Here is an 18,454-nt window from a genome sequence, read left to right on the forward strand (position 1 = left end):
AATCAACAACAGTTTACATTAGTATTTTCCGGTATGTGTCCATGTGTGTCTATACTGCATGTCTGAGTCTCTCTCTGTTTATATGGGGTCCCTAGAGGCCCCAGGAAGCCCCAGACATGATTACTGTAGAAACATAGGTGTGGGTTCATTTGACAGTGTAGTGTACCGAGAGTCTCATCCCAAGACACCAGAAAATTATAGAATCATGGGAGTAGGTCATTTTGACTAAGGGTAGTGTACAGAGATTCTGCATGGGGCCCCAGTCATATCTTGGCACCTAATGATCATAGAGACGTGTGGTTGGGCTCTTTTGACTCACGACAGTGTGCAAAGGCCCCAGGGGCTAGACCTAGCTAGTCATCAGAATATTATAGACTCTTGGGGGGTCCAAGGGTAGTGTAAAGATGCATTTGGCGGCCCCAGACCTAGCTAGGCACCAGAATATTATAGAAACATCAAGGGTCATTTTGACTAAGGGTTATTTACAGAGACTCTGCAGGGGCCCCAGCCATATCTAGACATCTGATATTAGTAGAAACACTGTTGTGAGCTCTTTTGATTCAGGACAGTGTTAGACATCTGATATTAGTAGAAACACTGTTGTGAGCTCTTTTGATTCAGGACAGTGTACATCTCGGCATCTCGGGGGCCCAAACCTAGCTAGGCACTAGAATATTATAGACTCCTGGCGGTGGGTCGTTTTGCCTGAGGGTTGTGAACAGAGATTCTGTATGGCCGCCCCAGCCATATCTTGCCTCTTTTTTTTTTTTTTTGCAGAAACATGGGAGTGAGCTCTTTTGACCAGGTGTAGTATACAGAGGGACCTGGGGGCCCCAGGCCTATCTAGGCACTAGAATATAATAGAAACATCAGGGCGGGTAATTTTGACACGGGGTACTGTACAGAGATTCTCCATGTGGCCCCATATGTAGACATCTGATATTTGTAGAAACATGGGAGTGAGCTCTTTTTTCCAGGGGTAGTGTACAGAAGCACCTGGGACCTCCAGATCTATCTAGGCATCAGAATATTATAGAAACATCGGGGTGGTTTATTTTGACTAAGTGGTAGTGTATAGAGACTCTCCATGGGACCCCAGCCATATCTAGACATTTAACATCTTTTGGTAGAAACATGGGAGTGAGCTCATTTGACTCAGGACAGTGTAGAAAGGTTGTGTACAGAGATCTAGTACGGGGCCCCTGCCATATCTTGGCACCGGATCTATGTAGAAACATAGGATTGAGCTCTTTTGACCCTGGGAGGTGTACAGAGGCACTTGGGGGCCCCAGACCTAGCTAGGCACCAGAATATTATAGAGACTTTGGGGTGGATCATTTTGACTGAGGGTAGTATACAGAGATCATGCCATATCTAGTCATCTGGTTTTTGTAGAAAAAACAGGAGTGACCTATTTGTCTCAGGACAGTGTATAGAGGCATCTGGGGGGCCCAGTCCTATCTAGGTACCAGAATATTATAGAACTTTGGGAATTAGTCATTTTGACAAGGCACTGTACAGAAATATTGTATAGGGCCTCAAAGACCCCTAGAGGCCATATCTAGGCACCTGATTATTGCCACGATAGGGCATGAGCTCTTTTGACTCAGAACAATCTGCGGGGGTCCCTGGGGGCCCCAACCATACTTAGACTGCAGACAATCTGAGAGACATGGGAAAACATGGAACTCAGTTGTCAGTCCAAATAGGAGCACCTCACACATTTTTTCAGAAAATGTAAAAATCTTCTTTGTTATCATTTTGTGGCTGGGGTTTCAATCCCTCACTTAAGAGGATCTGTTTGTAAGGGTCGGGAAAGGCTTGCTGTCTATTCCACATCATAGCAGAGAAACAAAAACAATTGCACCACTTACTGCAAGTGGAATGAAGTGAAGCCACTTGAACGAGAGTACAGTTTTGTAACAGTAACAAGGCACAATACAATATGACAAAAAGGTCAATATGGTAACGTCCACCAGGCATTGTCACGTGAGAGTCTAAGGCACGTGTCGGGCACCACTGCCCCCAGTGACTGGCAATAACACAATCTAAAACAGTCTCACCTATCAGTCAGCCAAATGAAATCCCTCTTGCTTGACTGAAACGTGACCAAGCTCTGGCAGCAGGGAATTTTGACGACTCGTAATGTGTTGAGTGTGATAAGGAGCAGGAATCCAATTATTTTGCTTTCCCAAGCAGTGGTCAAGAGATTCTCTCTCCCCCCCATTAGAAGTGTGGAGGATTTATAGGTCACATACAGCACAACCAAAGTGCTGAATGTCAGCACATAGCAGGGAAGATACGGTAACTGCATTGTACGCTTCCTGTGTGTCACTTCCTGAATGATGGCTTAGGAGAACAGGGTATGAATAAGTGATGGGAGGTGCTATCACCGTCATCACCCAATCACAAAAGTGCTGAGACAGACTCTCATACTCAGAGCGATGATGTGGAGGTTTCTCTAAGTTCAGCGGTATCTAACAAGCTCAGAGCTTTGCCATCACTACAGAGCCATTGAAGGTTACACAGCTGAATTAAATGTGAAGTTTGTTCATCTCACAAATAAGAACCAGAGTACAGTGTACAGCTCAGTAAAGGGCTCACTAAATTTGGACAGAACACATGGCTACCTTAAATGGAATGCTTAGAACAAAGGGTCAATGACAAATCAGAGTGGCCCTGAAAAATAGAAAAGGAAAAATGTACTCTTTGTATTTATGCTTGTTTCATATAGTTTTTAAAACAAAAATTTAAAATTTAATGACTGGAAGTTGATGACACCTCTTGGGTCTTTTAAATACCCCAGATATGACATCTCTGGGCGGCTTATCACATATGTGCTTCTGAAATTATTATCTTTTTCTATATAGTAGTTCGCTATGTCTGTGTCATATGTGGCCGCTTGTTAAGCATGGAAAACACAAGTTTTATTTAAATTCTGAATATATTATTGTATACAGCATGCAAAGAGTGCGCCCTTTAAACGTATTAAAACCAGTCTCTCATTCATCACGATTTCACAAAGTTCTAGAAAAAAAACAAAAAAACAACAACAACGAACGTGACCACACGATGAAGGTTTTTTTTAAAATGTCTTTGTTAGAAAGAAGTTACAAGCATGATACAACTCAGCACTGGACAAAAAAACAGTGACTGGAGCGGTGAGTGCGTAAACCTAAACTCCTCTGATTGGACATTGCGTTTTAGAAATCAACAAACATGTCTGTGATTGGCTACATTGCTCACCTCTGCAAAAATGCATTGTAAAATCATTTGATGCTTTCCAAAGAAGAAGATAGATTTGTAAAACAATCCAGTGTATTTCGTTATGCTATTATTTCGAAGAACAGAGGCTCTGGCGCCGGGCCTGCATTGCTGCTGTCATGTTGAGGAAGGACAAATCATTATTCTCTGAACTAGGGCTGTCTTGAGACCAAGATTTCAAGAGTCGAAATATCACCATTCTTGGTACCAATTTCAAGACCACAGCAAAAACTAGTACTGTATTTTATTCAACACAACCCCACAAAGTTAAATATTAATAAATATACTTAAATATTAATAAATAAAAATTTATTTTTGTTTTTGACATAAGTCTCACCAAGGCTACATTTATTTGATGAAAAAATGCAGTAAAAATAGTAATATGGTGAAATACTAAAAGTACTATTTTCTATATATTATTAACATATTTTAAAATGTAATTTATTCACGTGATGCAAAGCTGAATTTCCAGCATCATTACTCCAGTCTTCAGTGTCACATGATCCTTCATATGCTGTAAAATCATTTATTATTATTAATGTTGAAAACAGTTTTTGCGAAAATTGTGATACACCACCATTCAAAAGTGAATAAATTTTTTGTTTAATTTATTATAGTTATTTTTTAAGGATGCATTCAATTATTTATAATGTTACAAATATATACATAAATATATATATAACAAATATATATATATATATATATATATATATATATATATAAATTTGTTTTTGAATAATAAGAAACATTTTTAATAATTGAGTACCATTGTTTTTTAAGTTTTTGAAAGACATTAACATTAAAATATTATGCAAATATGATTGTTTTTAATATTGATTTGGTTTCTTGAGCTAAAATCAACATTTAAAATCGTAATGAACCTTTACTTAACTTTTGACCAGTAGTATGTATTTTAACATTATACATATCCTACCATAATACACTGCTCAAAAAAATTAAAGGAACACTTTTTAATCAGAGTATAGCATCAAGTAAATGAAACTTCTGGGATACTGATCTGGTCAGTTACGTAGCAGAGGGGGTTGTTAATTTGTTTCAGCTGATTTGGTGTTAATAAAATTAACAACAGGTGCACTAGATGGGCAACCATTAGAAAACCCCCAAAACAGGAATGGTTTTACAGGTGGAGGCCACTGATATTTTTTCCCTACTCATCTTTTCTGATTTTTCTTTTCTTTTCTTTTTTTCACTAGTTTTGCATTTGGCTAGGGTCAGTGTCACTACTGGTAGCATGAGGCGATACCTGGACCCTACAAAGGTTGCACAGGCAGTCCAACTCCTCCAGGGTGGCGCATCAATATGTGTCATTGCCAGAAGGTTTGCTGTGTCTCCCAGCACGGTCTCAAGAGCATGTATGAGATTCCAGGAGACAGGCAGTTACTCTAGGAGAGCTGGACAGGGCAGTAGAAGGTCCTTAACCCATCAGCAGGACCTGTATCTGCTCCTTTGTGTGCAAGGAGGAACAGGATGAGCACTGCCGGAGCCCTACAAAATGACCTCCAGAAAACAATCAGAAGCAGACTTCAAGAGGGTGGCCTGAGGGCCTGACGTCCTCTAGTGGGCTCTGTGCTCACTGCTTGGCACCGTGGATCTTGACTGGCATTAGCCATTGAACACCAGAATTGGCAGGTCCGCCTCTGGAGCTCTGTGCTTTTCACAGATGAGAGCAGGTTCACCCTGAGCATGTGTGGCAGATGTAAAAGGGTCTGGAAAAGCGGTGGTGAATGTTATGCTGCCTGTAACATTGTTCAGCATGACCGGTTTTTGGTGGTGGGTCAGTGATGGTCTGGGAAGGCATATCCATGGAGGAACACAGAGACCTCTACAGGCTAGACAATGGCACACCTCCTGCCATTAGGTATCGGGATGGAATCCTTGGCCCCGTTGTCAGACCCTACACTGGTGGCATTGGGTCCTTGTTCCTCCTGGTGCACGACAATGCCCGGCCTCATGTGGTGAAAGTATGCAGTCAGTTCCAGGAGGATGAAGGAATTGATACCATTGAATGTCCCCCACGCTGGCCTGACCTAAATCCAATAGAACAGTTCTGGGACATTATGTTTTGGTCCATCTGACGTCGCCAGGTTGCACCTCAGACTGTCCAGGAGCTCAGTGATGCCCTGGTCCAGATCTGGGAGGGAATACCCCAGTACACCATCCTTCGTCTCATTAGGAGCATGCCCTGACATTGTCAGGAATGCATTCAAGCACATGGGGGCCATACAAACTACTGAGTACCATTCTGAGTTGCTGCAATGAAATTTCAGCTTAATGGACTAGCCTGCTGCATCCTTTTTTTCACTTTAATTTTGAGTGTCTTTGAATTCAGCCCTCTGTAGGTTGATAATTTTCATTTCCATTAAACAATGTGGCATCTTTTCATTCCTAACAAATTACCCAGTCCATATCAGTAAAGATATCCTGCATGATATTTTTCCCCATTGAGATCTGATGTGTTTTCAAAGTGTTCCTTTAATTTTTTTGAGCAGTGTATATAGCAAACAATAGAATGTTATCTGTTATCATAATATTTGTGGCAAATTTTTAGCATCGACTTTCGGCATTCGACCAAAGTACTTCTGACATCCCTCCTCTGAACCAAAGAAAACCGCAGATGTCAGGTCAGAACAAGAGGCCTGGCAGACTGCCATGTTGTCAGGAGACAGAGAGAAAGAGAGAAATGGTGCAAATTCAGAAGACGAGAGGGACTTCGGCGCACCCTCCTCGGCTATCAGGAGCGAGCAGAGGTAATGAGCCAATCACATCTTCCCATGGCCCTCATAACCGTCAGGTCAGATGAGACACTAGAGACTCTATTCAAAAAGGCAGTGGGGAAATCATTGACTCTCTCTCACTCTCTTTATCTCTCTTCTCTTCCTTTCTATCAATCACTCATTCTGTCTAGAAGACCACTGATTAAACACTGGTGAAGTGGCAAATGAGGGAGGCCACGCTGTCTCGCCATCACGCTAGGAATCAGCTTTCTGTCAGACTGCTCAGCTGGAGCTTGGCAGAGACACATTTTGTGTGTGCTAACCATCCATGTGCGTGTGTGTGTTTGGGCATACTTAACAAAAGTTTGGAGACAAATTTGTCCTTAAAAGTTAGCTAAATTTGACAAAATCTCCATTTGGGGCAAGGTCGGATTTCTGCATAGGCATTCAAGGCAGGTGCCTATGCTCGCTCGTCCAACAGAGGCCCAAATACAATGAAGAGATATATAATATTTAAACAACCTAAAACAGCAAAAGAACCAAAACCCCAAAAGACATTGAGCGACTAATACCGAACCCAACCATGTCCGAGGCACTGGTCAAAGTTTTTGGACCTGAACCCGCTCGGGTATCGGGTTGGACCTTGCGTTTTCGGATCTAAGTGGACCACTACCTCACACAGGATAGGCACTAATAAAAGCCTTCAGACTGTGTGGCTTTTAATTGTGCCATCACCAAGTCTGTGTTTTGATGTCATGTTGTGTGGCTCCAGAGATGACTCAGCTGTTTGGCCCAAAAAAAATGGATGCAGGACTTCAATTCTTCACAGCATACCAGCACAGGCCAACAAAAAAAGTGTGAGCATCGTGGCTTCCAGGATAAGGCCGAGTGAGCAGACGGAGTGATATTTAGCACCTGATTAGTGCCAGCAGGAGACATAGTGCACCGGCCATCTGCTTTACATGTGTTACTCTTTTCCATGCCAGGGACAGAGGTTTAGCATGCTAGCTGCTGCTAACGCCACTTTCCACGGGCACCAATCCTAATCGCCTGCTCACAACAGCTGTGGGTGCACATAAGCCATCCAACACAAGATTAAATTAACGTTATGAGATCAGCTTTTGTGCTTAATGGCATTATGTGTCACAACAGAAGAGGAGGGAACCTGGATCCCTCCTGGAGGGAGGTGGGCAACAGGTCAGAGGTCGTAAAAGAGGTTAGTGAATTGTGTACGTTATTGAAAATTTTAAAAAAAAAAAAAAAAAAAAAAAAATATATATATATATATATATATATATATAGTCAGCATGGATGCATTAAATTGATCAAAAGTGACAGTAAAACATTTGTGACATTACAAAGAAAATTCTATTTTTTAACACTGTTCTTTTGAACTTTCTATTTAGAGAATCCTGAAAAAAAAAGTATCACAGTTTCCACAAAAATATAAAGCAGCACTTTTCTTAACACTGATACTGTTTTCAACACTGATAATAATCGGAAATGTTTTGTGAGCATCAAATCAGCATATTAGAATGTTTTCTGAAGGATCATGTGACACTGAAGCCTGGAGTAATGATACTGAAAATTCAGTTTTTTCATTTCATTTTTTTTTTTTTATATATTACAATAGAAAACAGCGATTTCAGATTGTAATAATATTTCACAACATTACTGAATTTACTGTATTTTTGATGACATAAATGCAGGTTTGGTGAACATTAAAACAGTAAAGGTTATTTAAATATGGGTAATTAAAAGTACATAACCAAAAGTGACCAATTTAATTGTAATTTGTCAGATAGAAAACTTTTATTAAACTAAGGGTACACACAACAATAATGTACTATAAACGGAAAGGCATTTCCTTCGCAGTTTTGAAAAGTTTCCCATACAGATGACAATGTTGTCTACAAACGCAGATTCGCAAAAGGACTAAAATCACTGTATTATGTATTACGCGCTGTTTTATCACGGTATTATGCATGCCAGGCCAGTTGTGTTTCTTAACTTTGTAAAGAAACACTTTGCACCTACTATGCACATGATTTCACTGTTTTCACATATTTGAGTTTTTAGCGTTTTTATGGAGATGAGAACCATAAAGCTTTCAAGAGATTTCAAAACTTTGCATTTTCAGGCCCCTAAAATGCTGTCGTTGTGTTAAAGAATGGCCAAAATACATAAAAACACCATATGCAGCCTAAATAATGAGTGTTTTTGGTGCAAAAGACCTTGACATTGTAAGTGAAAAAAAAAAAAAACTATACAATATTATTACCAGCCTTACATAAAGATAATTTTTTACATTAAAAAAACAACCTTTTAGCTGTGACTTTGGTTGTTTTAATGTGCAGACAAGACAAAGAGATCACTGTTAAACGTCAAGGTAAAAGTAAAATCGTTTTATGATGAGATTTGTTACAATAGTTCATGTGCTGATTTTGCTGATGTAACTCTCGTTTTGAATTTTTTTTAATTTATTATCTCAACTATCAGAATGTCAGTTAGTTTATAATCTCACCTCAAACACTCATGTCTGTGTCAGCATCACATGTGCAGCATACCACACTACCAAGAAAAAAACCTTTGTGCTAAATTTATTGTAAAAGCTTTTTGGTGTAACAGAAACGCTGCAAAAGACTAACTGCTTGGGTTAGAGTTTGAACGAGTATTAAAGTTTGATGAATCTGTTAAAAACAGCTCAGATGAAGCGAGACTGATCTATTCCAATGATGCATCCAGATGATGTCAGAGGTGAGAAATATAAATCAAACCCTGCTTTTATGATACAGGTCTGGATGGCCGACAGAAACTCTTTCTCTGTCCGTTCCTCTTCCATGGATGGTCGTGACGGCATGGCCAGTCGGGGCAAGATGAGACTGATCGCGGCTCCACGCCGCAGGCAGCTTCATCAGAAGGTGTCTAGGATTCATTCAGGGAGTGCTAGGGAGAATGAAATTGCTATCCTTCTATAGCTTCTATCGCTAGACACATTTACACACATGAAATGTCCTCTAGCCAACTCTGACTGAAATATTCAGCGGAAATCCAAGTTACCCAAGAGCTACAAGTTCTATGAAGCTCAAGGAAGACAAGCCGAAAACAGTACATTTTTTAAAGTATAAAGTTAAAAAAAGTATAAATTTTAATCAAATGAAACGATGATATTATTACGTAATTATTGTACACAAATGGTTTTTGGTCACAAGGTGGCAACACTATACAGGGCTGTCGTTTCATAGTCCAAAAAATTATAAAAACAGAAACAATAACAGAACATTAACAGAGCAATAACAAACTACCCGAGACCTCAACAACAATAGACAGCTGGCGAGTGTTTGAGTTACTGCTTGACCAGTATTGGTTTTCTGATGGCCAATGCAGGATGGCAGGATTATATAAGGCCGATATTATATGACCATCACGCTATTTAATTTAAAGAGAGTCCAGTGATGACACATGATGTATCATCAGGTGTAGCGGAAGCTAAAGTGAGATTTGACAAACATGGAATTGCATTTTAAGATGGATAGTAATACAAACCTACAGTATAAACTGCCAAAACAGAGCTTCTGCTATGCCTGCCTACTACGTCATACGTTGTAACTCCACTCTCTCTTGAATGTGAATTTTCTTGATGAAAACTCACTTCAGAAGGCATTCATTAACCCACCAGGGTTGTATGGATTACTGTTATGATGGATGGATGCGCTTTTTGGGCTTCAAAAACTTTTAAAGCACCTTTTACTGCCATTACATAGCTGAGAAGAGTATCATTATATTTAATATAACTGTATTCCTCTAAAAAAGTCTTGAGGGTATTTATATTTTTTATTTGTGTGTTCTTCTAATAAAGTCTTGAGGGCATCTATCCCTTTTTTTTTGTGAACTGTAGTTTGGACAGAAATACAGAAATCGGTGAAAAAAAAGAAGAATAAAAGAAAGTGGACTTCAAATCACCTTGAGGACAAAGTAAATACAAAGGCAGCACTGGACTCAATGTAATAACCACCTCTGCTAACAACAGTCATGCGTGTGAGTCAGCTGTGGACCCGCGGAGGCGTCGAACAGATGAACAGTTACACCGTCTGACAATGTTTGTTTTTAATCTGAGTCGAGTTCTCACACTCAATCCCTTCACCTCAGAGACTCGGCTCCATACATCACGCCGAATTATCAGATCCCCGTCTTTTATTCTGTCTGCCTGACACGCTTAGCCTCAGATCTACTGCGTCTCTTCCTTGTTTACTATTTCTCTCGGTGTCATTCACAGGCCCCCACCCACCATGCAACAATGACACGTTTTCACTCGCAAACCCTCTTCTCGCCTTTTCTTTTCCTGTCTAACACATCTCTCTCTCTGCAGCCTCCCCACGATCTCACATCTAACACTTCCCAGTTAGGCTTGTCAACCATCCCATATAAGACAGGATCATCCCATATTAAAAGGAAACATATGTGTATTAAGTTTTAAATTCATACATCACACAGTGTGTGGCTTATTTTAGCATTTTACACCTTCCTTTTAATTTTTTTTCTTTTCTATTTTTATTTAAACAGCCAGTTGTCACCTTACCTAACTTCAGCGGCATAAGTGGTATAATTTGTCAGGAGTCATTTATTTCCCCCTGCTGAAGTTGGCAGCACTATTCCCAGTGTCTCTTGTCAGTGTTTTCATTTATGAGTCCCTCTGTCCTCGTTCTCTTCACATGCACTACGCTATTGTTTTCGGTTTGTGTTGCAATAATCATCTGCATCTATTTCAGTTACCGTCTGTACACATCTCTCAGCTTTTTGACAAACATTCACCAAAGATATCTCTTCAAATATGGGCACTTCAGTGTCACGCTTCAAAGTTCTTTTTCGAAGATTTTGGAAGTATGTATTACAAGAAAATACTATCTATCTATCTATCTATCTATCTATCTATCTATCTATCTATCTATCTTAACACAACACAATTTTTAATGTGTAAAAAATATTTATATTAAATAAGTATCAAAATGTAACTTTTTAAATTTAATTTACGATTCATATTTAGGATTTGTGAATTTAGGATACATAAATTGTGATGAAGTTAGCCTTAGCAAGACAAACAAGTTGGCCATTTTATTCTAAAAATGTTTAAAATGTCAGTTCCACCCTCATTTCTATCATTGCCATTAAACCCAATACAACATATATGATGTGGTGGAAATGACATTTGTTGATTCAGAAAAAAATTATCCTGACATTTTTATTATTATTATTATTATTATTATTATTTTATTTTTATAAATAATGACAGAATTCTCTTGTGAGATTTGCATATGCGCTGTTGGACATTTCTAATAGACTGGTGAGTGTAAAAAGTGTGTATTATTTTTTTCTAAAAGTCCACAAGGTCTAAAGCACCCAAAGCTGACAAAACACCCTCACGTCTGTCACTACAAACGTGAGCAGTAATTCCAGCGTGTCCCGTCTCTTTTGTTGGGGCTGGAATGAGTGGGCCGCTGGGCCCGTGCTGGTCCAGATGGGGCGCTGTACTTTCTTTTTTTTCTGTCGGCTGTTCCGTACCACAGCGCCCACCACATCTGTTATGCAGCGCAAAGCATCTTCTCACTAATTTGTTTGTCAGTACATATTGAAGGCACGATTTGTCATTCTGCCATGCTTTGGTTGCGCCGTGATGTCTGCAGACATGGCTAGTCATAAGTTTCAGACGCCAGTCGCCAGGGACCTGCTCAGTGACGGCCCTCTGAGTGGAGAAAATGAAAGGGGGAAAAGCAGAGAAGACAAAAAATGAAAAGTACTTCATAAAGGAGCCTCCCACACATCATTCCCACGGTGCATTATCCCAGTTTAGCTAGACAAGAAGAGAGAAGGCTTCTGCGATATTAGAGACAATTAAAAAATAAGCCGGTTCATGCTCTGATCAGATTAATTTTATAATGGCTACCATTAATATGCTCAGAGAAGACGCCTGACCTCTTTAAAACCCATTTCCAACCATTAAAGGACACAGTATGTACAAAGAACGAACTGTTTGGAAGAAAACTGCAGTACCGTTGCGTATCGGATGACAAACACATCGACTGTGAGTGTGTACATGTGTGTGTGTTTAGGACCCAGATAAAGTCTTTAAACGGTCGCTAGCTCAGCCCTTTACTGCCTCTTTCCAGCACGGCTCCTGTTTTCCATTGCTTTTCCAAATCCCAGAGCAAAATTGCGATAAATTCAAACTGACAGTTCATAATATCCCATTTCCAATCGCATGCAGTCAATTAAAAGAAGTGTTTGATGTTGATATATTGAGACTTTCAATTTACGGGGCGGCCCATATATGCGGGTGGATGTGGCTTCCTGCGCAAGACACCGATAAAGACCAGAGAGACACTGAGAGACTTATGATGTCTTGAATCAAAAGCAAGCTGTTAAAACACAGCTCTTTATTATTACACATCTTTTATCTTATTTTTATTTAACTTGTTTACATCTTTTAACTTAACTTAATTAAAAAGTAAAATAAAATATATTTTTAAATTGTTTATTACTGTAATTATAATGACATACTTAAAAAAAAAACTAATATATCTGTAAATTATACATTTACTCATGTTGTTTACCTTTTTCTTTACTCTAAAATTACATACAAATCAAATTAAATCTAATGATAAAAAACTTTCCGATCTTTACAAAGAAAATTCTTTTAACTTAAACATAGCCTCTTAATATGGCAAATGTTCTATGCTGCTAAATATGTAGTTGTACTCTTCATGACGCACAGAGATAAACAAAGGTTTGGAAAATGACCTTTTCATTGTGCTTGTACAAATAACTGAAGAAAACCTGCATGCAGAAAGGAAAAGACCACGTAAATGAGAATTTATTGCATATCTGAAATTGCTATGGCATTCACTGAAATAAATCTGCTTCCTCTTTATAAAAAAATAAATAAATAAAGAATAATAATAATAATAATGATGCATTCATCAAAGGCCAGAATAATTGATAAGAAGACACAGGAAATATACAAATGTCTTAGTGATTCGACTGGAATATGTCATACATGTTAGGCTTATTAACATTTCTGCATATTCAAATGCACATAGTAGAACCTGTGCTGATAAACCTGCAGCACAGGAAATATGACAGAAGAAAATATGACTCTTAGTGATTAATGATACTCTGCTGCAATGCAATTTACTGAAAAAGCAGCGCATGGATCATCTTCTACATGTCCATGAAGAAAGAAAGCTTGTTTAGAACAACATATTCAAAATGCATATGAACGATCCCTTAATGCCCCTAAGGGATCCCCTGATTTTTTTTATTACATATATATATATATTATTATTATTATTATATATATATATAATATATATATCTAATATATATATATTTATATATATTTTTATTATTATTATTATTATTATTATTATTATTGAAGGAAGAACAAAATTGAACAATTACACAGAGTTATCAATGCTCCTCTTGATTTTACATTTTTCCCCTTTTCCACATCCCACCCCCCAGAAAAAATAAATAAATAAATAAATAAAAAGAAATTAACAAAATCAAAATTCTAATATAACTTACAGTAAGGAAATAATTAACATCATTGTTAGCCCATCGTGTCTGGTTACGTTATCTGCTCCAATATGCACAGGCCTTTTACATACATTATTCATTTTAGTTTGGGGGAAAAGTTATGCCCTATTCAAAGTATGAGATCATTGGAGTCCATACTAAATAAAAACGTTTGGTGGATCCTCTATTTAATTTTCTCAAATTTCAAAAACAGCATCACATTGTCACACTTCTCAGGAGCTGGAAACGAGGAGACAAGGAGACGTAGGAGTGAACTCAAAAACATAGTCTTTAATAATCCAATAACTGGGAACACTGGGAGCGTAGGAGACACCGAGCACACAGAATGACGATTAAGACCCGACAGAGACCGAATGCTACTGTAGGTCTAGGACTTAAATACTAGACAAAACGAGGGAATAACAATGAACATTGGGAGGAACACCGGAGCACAGAGTAACTAATTAGACAAAATGAGACCAGGAAAAGGAAAACCATATATGGGCAGGAAACACGGGAGAAACTGGGTAACGAGCACGTGGGGAGGAAAAACACCACACAAAACTGTCCATAATCCTGACACACATCAGTAAGCAAGAGTGAAATTAAGGTGGTTTACTTGATTTCCAATCAAAAAATATTCTTCTCCGAGCCAAAAGACATGCAAAAGTGCAAGCATCGTGACAATTTTTGGACATGACCACACCTTGCTCAGGTGCATCAAAAACAGCCATTTCAAAACTAGACCTGATATCCTTGACACATGCCTCAGACAAAATTTTAAATATAGCCCAGAACATATGAGCCAAGTCTGCTTTAGCAGAGTGACAATGCTCACATGTGTCAACTACATTTGCGTATGTCTTGGATAGCCTAACCTTGCTGTAATAAAGCCTGTGGAGGACCTTGAACTGAATTAAACCTAAGTGAGTACAGGAAGTTGTTCCATTCACTCTAAATAATGCATCATTCTAGGTTTCCTCTGGTATATCTACTTCCAAATCCCTTGCCCATTCTGCACAAATCTTGTCAACATTAATATTTTTTATTGACATTAATGTGTTATATACATTAGGCACTTGTTTTAATTTGTGGCATTATACAAGGATGAATAAATGGCATCTGTTTGTGTTGTGAGGCTGAAGGATGTAATAACAGTAAATGCTAAAAGCGTAGCGGTTGTATTCACTAATCACATGAATGCCTCTGCAAATGGGGCATCAGGTGTGGGAAATATAGTCCAGCCTGCATCCCACCTGTGAATCAAGTGCATGCTGAATTCTCAGTGTTGCCACAAGAGATGTTCTATAATCTCCTACGGTCAGTTTTCTCTTTCAGAACTATTGTCATGGTGGAGCAACAGTTTAAAGAGAAACTTGGAGTGTTGGACAGTTAGTTATTTGATGTTTCCTCTTTTGAATCTGTTTCCTATAAAGGTTACTTATTGTTATAATTATTGTATCCATTACCAGTAAATATTGGGTCCTTTTCCCTATTTTTTACATTTAGATCTATGTCTATATCACTGTATGAAAAAACAAAAAACATTATTACCCATATTAAAATGTGTATTTATACAGCAAGAATGATACTTTTTTCATTTAAAAGTTTTGGTCAAAAGCATATTCGTGAACAAAACACTACTATCATAGAGAGTGCTCTCAGAAGCACTGCACACATTCTCAAATGTACAAACACATACTTCAGCTAAATCACCCTGGCGTCAGATGTGCGAGATCTCAGTTGCTTACTTTAATATGGAGTCGAATCCAACTAATCCAACACACTCCAGTATCACTCAAGCAAAACCCAAGACAATGGAAAAACCAAGACAAATTTAGCCAGAGTCTTCTGAATAATATAACTGGAGCAGTTCTATATGTGGAGATGCTAAAAGGCTTTCACAGTTCTTTCTTCTGCGACCAATTCTTCAGGAGTACTGATGCAAAACACAGCGGTTTCCTCTAAAAAGACTCGCCATATTTCTGTCTCACTTTTTTGGCGGGGTGGCTATTAGGTCAATATCTATGAAATAAAAATTGCCTAATGCTTTATAATGTACTTCCTTGTGGTCTTATTCAAATTATGTATCCAAAATTAGCCACACTGAGTCACCAAATGTGTTGGAGTGGAATTTAAAATAAGCTATAATGCTCCCGGATAGTCCTTCAATGACAATATTGGCAAATTATCGTACTGGCTTGTTACATCAAAGCCCTTATGATGTCTAAATGTGTTTTTAGAAGTCATCACCAGTCACAGAGCAGAGCAGCACCATTAGCAGAGCCTGAAGAACCGGAAAGGGTCTCATTTGCTACAGTTCTTTCACTTTGATTGTGGAACACCTGACTTATGTTTGCTCTCATCTCCTTCCTTTGAAAGCAGGAGAAACCGCTATTTTCAGAACCCTACAAATCATTTGGCTACATTAAGAAGAGCAAAGCCTCCAAAACCACGTGAAGAGCTCTCTCTGTTCCAGTATCATGCCTGGAGACGCGGATCAGAAACTGACTCTTGAGGGCACACTTAGTTTGGTTTGTCGCAACAAGCTGGTATTTTAAGCTCAGGGTCATAAAAAGTCACTGTTGTTGCATTCCGGCAGAGCTGGAAAAAAGGAGTGCGAGCGAACACTCCTGATGCTTCTGGACAAGTTGCCATAATTGCTTTTAAAGCAGATGAATCTTAAGGCCACTCACAATCAACAAATTATAGAGAAATGGGCATCTGATGAAATAAACAGGGTTCCTTGAATGGTTTGTTTTTAATGCTTTTTGGAGCCATTTATATGTTCCTTTTTTTTTGTTAGCTTAAGGATACCAAAACAGACAAGATGCACACTATAATTCTCATTGGTGTCTTTTTTCGTCCTCAAATCCATATCGTCCAATATTAATTCATTGCGCCCCATATCATTCCACAACAGGATCTGCATAAATGCAACAAGAATTAAATCTACGTGAAATTGACCTTTCTTTATACACATTCCCAATCTTATTGTGCGTAATTCATCAGTGCACATTCTTTCAAAGAAAATAAACAGCCTCTTTTACAATACAATCAATTTCCAATGGATAAAATCCAGTCCAGTCTCGAGTGTAAGCTGACCACAGATTTCAACAGTCAAGATATTCATATCCAGTAAAAAGCTGCACAAAAGGCACATGTCCCATGGACAGTGTCGCTCCATAGCAACTTGGGAAATTTTCTCTCCTTTCTCTCTCTATAAAACTAGTCAGTGGTCTCTTAATCCTGAATCATTCGGATTTATGGTGGTCTGCATCTATCCACAAGATTATGATTAGTAAAGTGAGTGTTTATATTGCTTCTGCAAGTGTACTACCAACAACCACAGCTCTAACAACCTCCCATTTACACAAATGACTAGTGTTCAGCCAATAAACATCATATTCAGAGAGGATGAAACACAGAATACCCTTAAAAGGTAATATAACTTTGTATTAAACAGAGCTGACTGCCTAGCTGAATAATAGTTACTCAAAATTTGTTTTTGCTATGTATTTTTTACGGCTGTCCTCGCCTAAGGATTTTCTGGTCGACTAGTAGTCATTTATTTGAAGGAGTAGTCAACTAATTGCACGTTTATTAATAAACCATTTAAACCATTATAATGAGCCTTTAATTGCTTACATAGCCAAATAAGCGCTCAAGCACACGCTTAAAGAAACATTATGTTTGCTTTCATTATTTTACAAAAGCGCGGTATTGTGAGTGCACTCAAATAAATGTAGAATCTTTACATATTTGAAAGATGTATTACTTTTATTTGTATGACCAAAAATGAGGAGTATTATATGAGTAAGTGAGCTCACCGGCGCCTCCATCTGTCATGCTGTGAGCGGGCTACTGTTCAGTTTCCACACTCAGCACAGCACAATTTTCTAGGTTAACATTAGATTGAGCGGCCATGTAAAGTTGCTAATACTTGCATATTTCAGATAATAAGCCATATTTGAGGTTGATGAATGATAGGCGAGCGTTTTGATGTCCTGTCCGATGTACTGTATTACCATAGACTAACCATTAACGATCTGTTAGTCACGGACCACTTTTTTTTTTCTGTGACAAAGCGACTAATAAACTTTTGGTGGACCAAGCTTCTTCTCGACGACTAACAATAGTCGACTTTTAGGGGGCACCACTAGTTTTTTTTTTTTTTTTTGTTTATTGGGGTATCTTACCATTAGCTTAGCAACATGTGCTAATGCCAAACTGTAGATGGATATGTGCTTGTGATAAAGTATTAACATTGTTTTCTACTGTATGTAGAACATTTCAAATCAGGTTACATTTCAGAGTTAGGGTTCTGTTTTAGAAGTTATGTACATAGATAGTAGACAGTAGACTTAAAGGCAGAAAATTAGGGTTTTGAACAGCACCAGTAATTGTATAACAACTGAATATGAAATCATTTTTTTTTTACTTTTTTCAAAGAAGAACCTATAGGATGAAATATGGTTTCAAAATGATGACAAAACTGCAAGTAATGATCCAGAAACCTCTAAGGGTAGGTTTACATGACAATGTACTAAAAAGAAAAAAGCTTTCCCTTTGCATTTTTGAAACATTTTGTTTACAGTTGACAATGTTGTGAAAGTGATCTCCATCCAGATGGATCCATGAAAACGACTAAAAATGCTGTATTATTCATGCCAGGCCAGTAGTTGGTAATGTCATATTTTAAAGAAATACTACGAGTCCGCACACATGCGCATTCCTATAGACCAGGGATCCTCAAATCTGGCCTACGAGATCCACTTTCCTGCAGAGTTTAACCCTAATCAAACACACCTATTAGCATGCTAAACAATGTCTTCAGGTTCATTAGAAAATCACAGGTAGGTGAGTTTCATCAGGATTGGAGC

At 38.3% G+C, this 18,454-nt stretch overlaps 1 protein-coding gene across 1 annotated transcript in view; it reads right to left on the reverse strand.

The window, feature by feature from the left end:
• The window catches only part of LOC109059312 (double-stranded RNA-specific editase B2-like), a 162,506-nt gene that overhangs the window by 52,110 nt on the left and 91,942 nt on the right, over positions 1-18,454 (reverse strand). The window lies entirely within an intron of this gene.

Source organism: Cyprinus carpio, chromosome A24, assembly GCF_018340385.1.
Source record: "Cyprinus carpio isolate SPL01 chromosome A24, ASM1834038v1, whole genome shotgun sequence".
NCBI lineage: Eukaryota > Metazoa > Chordata > Actinopteri > Cypriniformes > Cyprinidae > Cyprinus > Cyprinus carpio.